Here is an 8,357-nt window from a genome sequence, read left to right on the forward strand (position 1 = left end):
ACACACACACACTCTGATGCTGGGCACTGTTGGGCAGTGGGGGGGTGTTATACACACACACACTCTGATGCTGGGCACTGGTGGGTAGTGGGGGTGGTGTTATACACACACACACTCTGATGCTGGGCACTGGTGGGCAGTGGGGGGGTGTTATACACACACACTCTGATGCTGGGCACTGGTGGGCAGTGGTGGGGTGTTATACACACACACACTCTGATGCTGGGCACTGGTGGGCAGTGGGGGTGGTGTTATACACACACACACACACTGATGCTGGGCACTGGTGGGCAGTGTGGGGTGTTATCCACACACACACTCTGATGCTGGGCAGTGGTGGGCAGTGGTGGGGGTGTTAGCCATACACACACTCTGATGCTGGGCACTGGTGGGCAGTGGGGGTGTTAGCCATACACACACTCTGATGCTGGGCACTGGTGGGCAGTGGGGGGGGGGGGTTATACACACACACACTCTGATGCTGGGCACTGGTGGATAGTGGGGGGGTGGTGTTATACACACACTCTGATGCTGGGCACTGGTGGGCAGTGGGGGGGTGTTATACCCACACACACTCTGATGCTGGGCACTGGTGGGCAGTGGTGGGGGTGTTAGCCATACACACACTCTGATGCTGGGCACTGGTGGGCAGTGGGGGGGGCGGGGAGTGTTATACACACACACACTCTGATGCTGGGCACTGGTGGGCAGTGGGGGGGTGTTATACACACACACACTCTGATGCTGGGCACTGGTGGGCAGTGGGGTGGTGTTATACACACACACACTCTGATGCTGGGCACTGGTGGGCAGTGGGGGGGGTGTTATCCACACACACACACACTCTGATGCTGGGCACTGGTGGGCAGTGGTGGGGGTGTTAGCCATACACACACTCTGATGCTGGGCACTGGTGGGCAGTGGGGGGGGGGGTGTTAGCCATACACACACTCTGATGCTGGGCACTGGTGGGCAGTGGGGGGGGTCTTATACACACACACACTCTGATGCTGGGCACTGGTGGGCAGTGGGGGGTGGTGTTATACACACACACACTCTGATGCTGGGCACTGGTGGGCAGTGGGGGCTGTTATACACACACACACTCTGATGCTGGGCACTGGTGGGCAGTGGGGGGGGTGTTATACACACACACACTCTGATGCTGGGCAGTGGTGGGGGTGTTAGCCATACACACACTCTGATGCTGGGCACTGGTGGGCAGGGGGGGTGTTATACACACACACACTCTGATGCTGGGCACTGGTGGGCAGTGGGGGGGTATTATACACAAACACACTCTGATGCTGGGCACTGGTGGGCAGTGGGGGGTTGTTATACACGCACACACTCTGATGCTGGGCACTGGTGGGCAGTGGGGGGGTGTTATCCACACACACACTCTGATGCTGGGCACTGGTGGGCAGTGGTGGGGGTGTTAGCCATACACACACTCTGATGCTGGGCACTGGTGGGCAGTGGGGGGGTGTTAGCCATACACACACTCTGATGCTGGGCACTGGTGGGCAGTGGGGGGGGGGGTGTTATACACACACACTCTGATGCTGGGCACTGGTGGGCAGTGGGGGGGGGGGTGTTATACACACTCACTCTGATGCTGGGCACTGGTGGGCAGTGGGGGGGGTGGTGTTATACACACACACACTCTGATGCTGGGCACTGGTGGGCAGTGGGGGGGTGTTGTACACACACACACTCTGATACTTACACTTACAATTACTTAGCAGACGTATGTCCCACACGTCTATTACACTGGTGAAGTGCGGTGACGTACTTCGATGACGCACATGCGGCACGTATTACACTGGTGGAGTGCGGGGACGTACCGTAACCCGAGGTCGATGACGTAGGTGCGGTACGTCTCCGTATTGCACTGGTGTTGTGCGGTGACGTACCGTACCCCGAGGTCAATGACGTAGGTGCGGTACGTCTCCGTATTACACTGGTGTTGTGCGGTGACGTACCGTACCCCGAGGTCAATGACGTAGGTGCGGTACGTCTCCGTATTACACTGGTGTTGTGCGGTGACGTACCGTACCCCAAGCTGGATGACGTACATGCGGCACGTATTACACTGAGGTCGATGACGTAGGTGCGGTACGTCTCCGTATTGCACTGGTGTTGTGCGGTGACGTACCGTACCCCGAGGTCGATGACGTAGGTGCGGTACGTCTCCGTATTACACTGGTGTTGTGCGGTGACGTACCGTACCCCAAGTACATGCGGCACATATTACACTGGTGTTGTGCGGTGACGTACCGTACCCCGAGGTCGATGACGTAGGTGCGGTACGTCTCCGTATTGAACTGGTGTTGTGCGGTGACGTACGGTATCCCGAGGTCGATGACGTAGGTGCGGTACATCTCCGTATTGCACTGGTGTTGTGCGGTGACGTACCGTACCCCGAGGTCGATGACGTAGGTGCGGTACGTCTCCGTAGTACACTGGTTTAGTGCAGTGACGTACCGTACCCCGAGGTCGATGACGTAGGTGCGGTACGTCTCCGTATTACACTGGTGAAGTGCGGGAGTGTGTGGTGCAACGTACCCAGACATGACAGTCGTGCAATGGAGATGTGCGCGTGTGGCAACACGTACAGGTATGTTGGAGTTCGTTGTACTCACCTTCTGCGCCGCCGTCGGTTTCTAAGTACGAGGTGGTAGCCGTACAGGATAGGGATGAGACGGACGATGGCGTTCATGTCCTGCTTGTCGCGTACCGGGGTGCGGGTCGTGCCGGAGTGTGGTTTTACGGTAGTTTTGAGCTCTCGTAGAAAAAGAGCCGTACGGAGTGTGTTCTACACGGATCGTACTTCCTGGTTCGGGAGACGCAGTCTTTTTACGTTCGGACGTAGCGTGGAACGTCAGCCGACTGCAATTCGTATGGACTTTCGATTCGGACAGCGTTTTTTACGAGCCGTACGGAGTGATGCTTTAGATTGTGATCGTACTTGCAGATTCGTACGGGGACGCCTACGGGTACGATTCGTATGGGGAAAAATGCTCCGAACCGCAATTCGGAGCGCTTTTTACCGGATCGGAATCGACGCCAAAGTGATGCAACCATGTTTTCTGTCATATTCGTTTCACCAGTCTACCTTCATAACTCCCACAGGAGCTGTTAGGTTTCATCTGAAGTCATTTGGGCCAATCACTAATTGTATAGTAACCTTAAAAATGTGACTTACTTCAGTGATGATACTGTGATATTGTGAGTGTTGTCTAAAGAAAAAGAGGGAGAAATACTTGTTGGATGGTATAGGTGCTGACAATCAGTAAGTAAGACTGGTGAAAGCCATCATGTGATAAAAACGGGTTCAGCTCTTTCCTTAATTTTGCAGAATAGTGTGCTTAATGTGTTCCAGGGATTGTAGTTAAAACGAAAAGTTTACAAAATGTGTTAAGATAGGAAATGTATGTGATGTGACACCTGTGATCAAGACTTTATTTGACTGGGGAATGAGATAGTTAATTCATTTCCTATAAACCCTTTTGACATGAGGTGGAAAAGTATCATGACTGATGTAACAGTGCAAGACAGCAAAGGAAGAGCGGTGACAGTTCTATGTACAGTGAGAGCACTGGTGGAATGGAACCTTTCGACTCAGTGTGAAAAAGAAGCCTTTGCATGCTTGTAGGATGTATCCTGGTTCAAGTAATATGCGTCGGATACCGAGCTCATTATGGGTGTTGACAAGAAGCTGTAGGTAGCATAGTGGCAATGTATCCTTCAGTTTCAGCTGGAGTATGTACATAGCGTAGGAAATATCCTGGCTCCCTAACCACTTAGGATTCCTTTGGTGCCTCAGGAGGAAGAAGTATGTGAGGATGGTTGAATGGTTGTGTAAGATATTTGTCAAATATGCATGTTGCTGAGTAGGAATGGGTTGAACATGTGCAGAAAGGCTGATTCTGCCATGATGGGATACAAATATTTGACTTAAGAAGCCATATTTGTCAGCAGTGAACTTTCAGGTCACTAAGCCATTCTCTTGACCTAAATAAAGGTGGCTAACTAATGATGTATAGGAGAAGGTGGTGCCATGCCACAGTATGGCTTTGGAGTTGCTGTGAAGTGATGGTGTGAAAGATGCCATGGAGAATGCTGTTTGTGCCTGATAGGATTTCAAAGTTGATACACAAAGTATACTTAGGTATGAATACCTTGAAAATTCATATATGGGTTAATTTTCAGTAGTCTGGGCTTCATAAATATGTAAAAGTAAAAGTTAACTAATTTATTGCATATTTGTGGAGTGACAATTGACAGAAAATAGTGGCATGGAGGATGGGTTGGGCAATGGACTCGCTGACGCAGGAGGTTGGCACGCCACTTCCCATAATATAGTTCAGGTCCTTAGTTTTGTTCCATCCAGCATGTGAGAAACCAGGATCAGACATTGTGCTAAGTAGTTCACCCTGCAATAGTGAAAACTTACCCAGTGGGAAGTTATATGGGCACAGTCCACCAATAAAGCCACCATTTCCCATACATATTATTTTACACCAAGGCAGACCCTGAATACCCAGGGTGTAGCCCCCAATCCTATTTAGACATCAATTTTCTAGTACTGGGAACCGGGGGACCTGCAGGGTCCGCTTGAAGGCCTTTCGAATTCTCCATTCTTCCACAATGATCGATGGGAGACAAAGGTATTACTTTCTTCTTCAGTTTGGACTTTATTCTCGCTAGGCCATATATCTTTCAATCTTATTTGGAACAAAAAGGTGAGATTCTGGGATACAATGATTTCCATAAAGGGGGCATTGTAAAACAGGCATTAGGGTTACTTTAATGCACAATATACAGTATTCTTCTTATAAGGAGAGTGTTGTTAAGTGAAAACCCTCTCTACCATTTCTGTTTCGTTTCTATTTCTGCCCTATCTCACATACTGCTGTCCACTGACATAGGCAGATCATTCTGGGAGTTAATAGCACAGTGCCCACCCATTTCCTATACTTACTTTGGCTGTTTTGCTTTAGGAGCATGATGTACTGTGGATCTGACTGAGTAATGACAAACAGCTCACTCCACCTGAGCTATTTCACCTCTCTAGATGTTTGTGAAGCTTCCTCTGTCTTAGCTGCCTTTAACTAGTTTATTATCATCACATTTTACAACAGACGTCATTGCCTTGGTGCTATGTATGTATTTAAACAGTGTTTAGAGATTTCAACAGTTACTACGTTTGCATTAGACAGGTGTGTCAGACAGGCTTTTATATTGGCTCCTTTTCTATTTACACTATATACTAGCAGCACGCCCCAGCGTTGCCTGGGGCAGAAAGGGGCTGGGGGCAGCATTTGATGCTTGCGTGCACTAAGGGCTCCCCCCTGTACCTCTGTGCACACCCGCTCCCGCCCCGACCCCCTCCCGCCCCGACTCCCTCCCGCCCCGACTCCTCCCCCCGTTACTCAGTGCACACCCGCTCCCGCCCCGACCCGCTCCCGCCCCGACTCCCTCCCACCCTGACTCCAATGTGCCTTTACCTTACCTGAGCTGCCGCTCCTTCCCGCGCTCCTCACTTCACCGCCGCTCCATGTCCGCCGCTCCTCTTCGTCATGACGCACCTGAGCCGCCGCTTCTCCCCGCGCTCCTCACTTCACCACCGCTCCATGTCCGCCGCTCCTCCTCGTCATCACGCACGTCACGGCCAGCGCTACGTCACGGCCAGCGCAGCGTCGCGGCCGGCGCTACTTTCAGGGCACTACTTTTTTTTAACAGTTAGATTTTTAAATTTACATTTTTTTAAAAATGTATTATAGCCTATGTCCATCTGCACACCCTGACAATTTCTACAATGTATCGGGTGTGTGGATTGGCGCTGTGGTTCCCGAGTTTACCTGGCTCAAAGGTTTGTGTTTTCTCTTTATAATAGTAGTATAGATTAACTGGCTGGATAAGGGTTTATGTGAGGTGGAGCCAGATTTACCTTTAGTGGGAGGGTTGCCCAGTTCCTGTGCAACATTATGCTAATGATATGATCTTGGTCCTCAGAACCGCACTAGGCTTGCAAAGACTTTTGAATAGTTTTGTCGATATTATGGATAATGCGATCTTACTACTAACTTTACCAAGTCCAACTTTATGGACATTGTGCCAAAAAATACTAGGGTAAGAGGCCACTATGTTAAAGCAACAAGCTTAATAACGTCAAGACATTCCCTTATTTGGGGATTCTTTTTGACTATTCCCTTAATTGGTCCCCTTTGGCCAGTGCAAGCTGTCATGTCTTTTCTAGAAGCACTACCTCAGTATTTGACTTAAGTTAGGGCATATATGGGTACCTGCAATGCTGAAAATTGACCATGCCAAGCGCACAACAATAGCATTATCTAGCACTGAGATCTGGGGGTTCTCTAATTTGTCACAATTACAATTTGTTGAGAACAGATTTCTAAAATGTTTACTCGCATTGCCCAGTAGTGTGTCTACTTTTAATGTACATGAAGAACTTGCAGCTGGCCACATCGCAGGCTTAATCCAAATCCGTCCCCTCACATTGTGATTGGCTATTTGGACAAGGAACAAACTCTTATTGAAGAAAGTTATTATCAATGATTGTCTAAGTGTTGACCATGCAAACAAGATTCCGTGGCTTAATTATGTCAAGGACAATTTATTTAAACTAGGTCACCCAACTTGTTCTTTCGTCCAGAATCCATAGTCAAGGATGATATCATGTGGGATAAGATGCACTTAACCTATCTCGGTCCACAGAAAGGCCTTCGTGAGACCCTAAGTTTTGGTTCAAAGTACTCTCTCTCTGGAAATTTATTTAAATTATGGGCTGTCAAATTTCCACTATTTTTCGTAATGCACTTTTAGGTTAAACTACCATCATTGGCTTCAAATTCCATCATTTGTTGCACGTCCCAAATGGCTAGGCTATTGAGGATGTTTATACTTCCTGTCAATGTGATGGTTACTCTGTTCAAGACACTCTGCACTTTGTCCTAGTATCTCCTTTTATTTCTTTTATGCAAAAAAAACAGTCAAACCTATTTTGATAGAGAAATTTTTAAGCAAGCTAGACCTACGTTGTTTCACTTGTAAATGTTGCCTTCTTTTTAAATAGTGCTGTCAAAATGCTGAATTCAATGATTCTAGATTGATGTGGAGGTTTTAATGGTGCTTTCTGCCTCCATATGGGTAATTATTGTAACTTTCAGTTGTTTTGAACTGTTTTTATTGTCTTTTATGGTTTACTTTTTTTTAAAGTGAATACAGAGTTATTGAAATTGGAAATGAACAGCGTACTATAATTATAAGTGTTGTTATTATCTTACTAAAATAATAAACCCCATAGTGCTGACACTCCACTGGCATCTCCTTCTCAAGGTCTTTCATTTTTGTCCATTGTTTTCTGCCTGAGTTGTTATCCATATTGTAATTCCCCAGTCAATGTATATCACTTTGATGGATAAAGTATTACAGTGTTGTTCACTCCATTCACAATAATTTATTTGTATCAGATAAAATAATTAATACAGTCATGCAGCGTATACTTTATCGTGACTATCAATTTCATTGAAAATGTAAAACATTTTGTTCTAATATTAAGGCCTTATTTACACTGGGTAGCTGTGGTTTCCTCTATGCCTTATCTGCAAGAGATGCCTCCAGAAACAAAACATGTACTAAGATAGTACACTATCATTCTCTCCCTATCTGTGTTTGGGTTATGTACCCACTCAGATCAGTAACCAAACGAAGTAAGTGCCCACTAGGACTTTCTGCCCAGCTATGTTATCTGCACCTCGGAGTTCTGCACCCAAACTAGTGGTATCTGGAGGAAGCAGGAACTCCCGGTCCGCCAGAGACCTCTTGCTCCTACCTGCCGATTTTTGGAAAAGCCTGACTAATCTACTACTATCACCTTTTCCTCTGATCGCCTACTCACTCCACCAAGAAACTGTGGGGTCTTATACTGATTAACTGTAATTGTAGCCATAGACACATGTCCCTCTATTCCCCTATGTGTCCAGCACCCCTGCCCCTCTCCAATCGTTTGTATACTTCTGTATTTTTAAGCCTTTTTTGTTTACTTCTGTAAACCTTGTAAAGTGCTCTGATACACTCACGGGTCAAGTTCGCGCTCTATAAAACACTAAAACAAATAAATAAATACAGGTCGAGGCACAAGGGTATAAAACTAATAGAGCATTCCACCATCTCAGGGTAAATGGAAAAACAGGAAGACAAACATTGGAATGTAGGAGCAAAAGGCCTGTATCAGCCATTTTTGCCCCTGAGCCACTCCATGGTCTTCAGTGGAGCTCTCAGCATTACAGTGTTAGATGAGAATGATGGGATATTTAATATTAACATAT

Source organism: Lissotriton helveticus, chromosome 6, assembly GCF_964261635.1.
Source record: "Lissotriton helveticus chromosome 6, aLisHel1.1, whole genome shotgun sequence".
In the NCBI taxonomy this organism is placed as follows: Eukaryota; Metazoa; Chordata; class Amphibia; order Caudata; family Salamandridae; genus Lissotriton; species Lissotriton helveticus.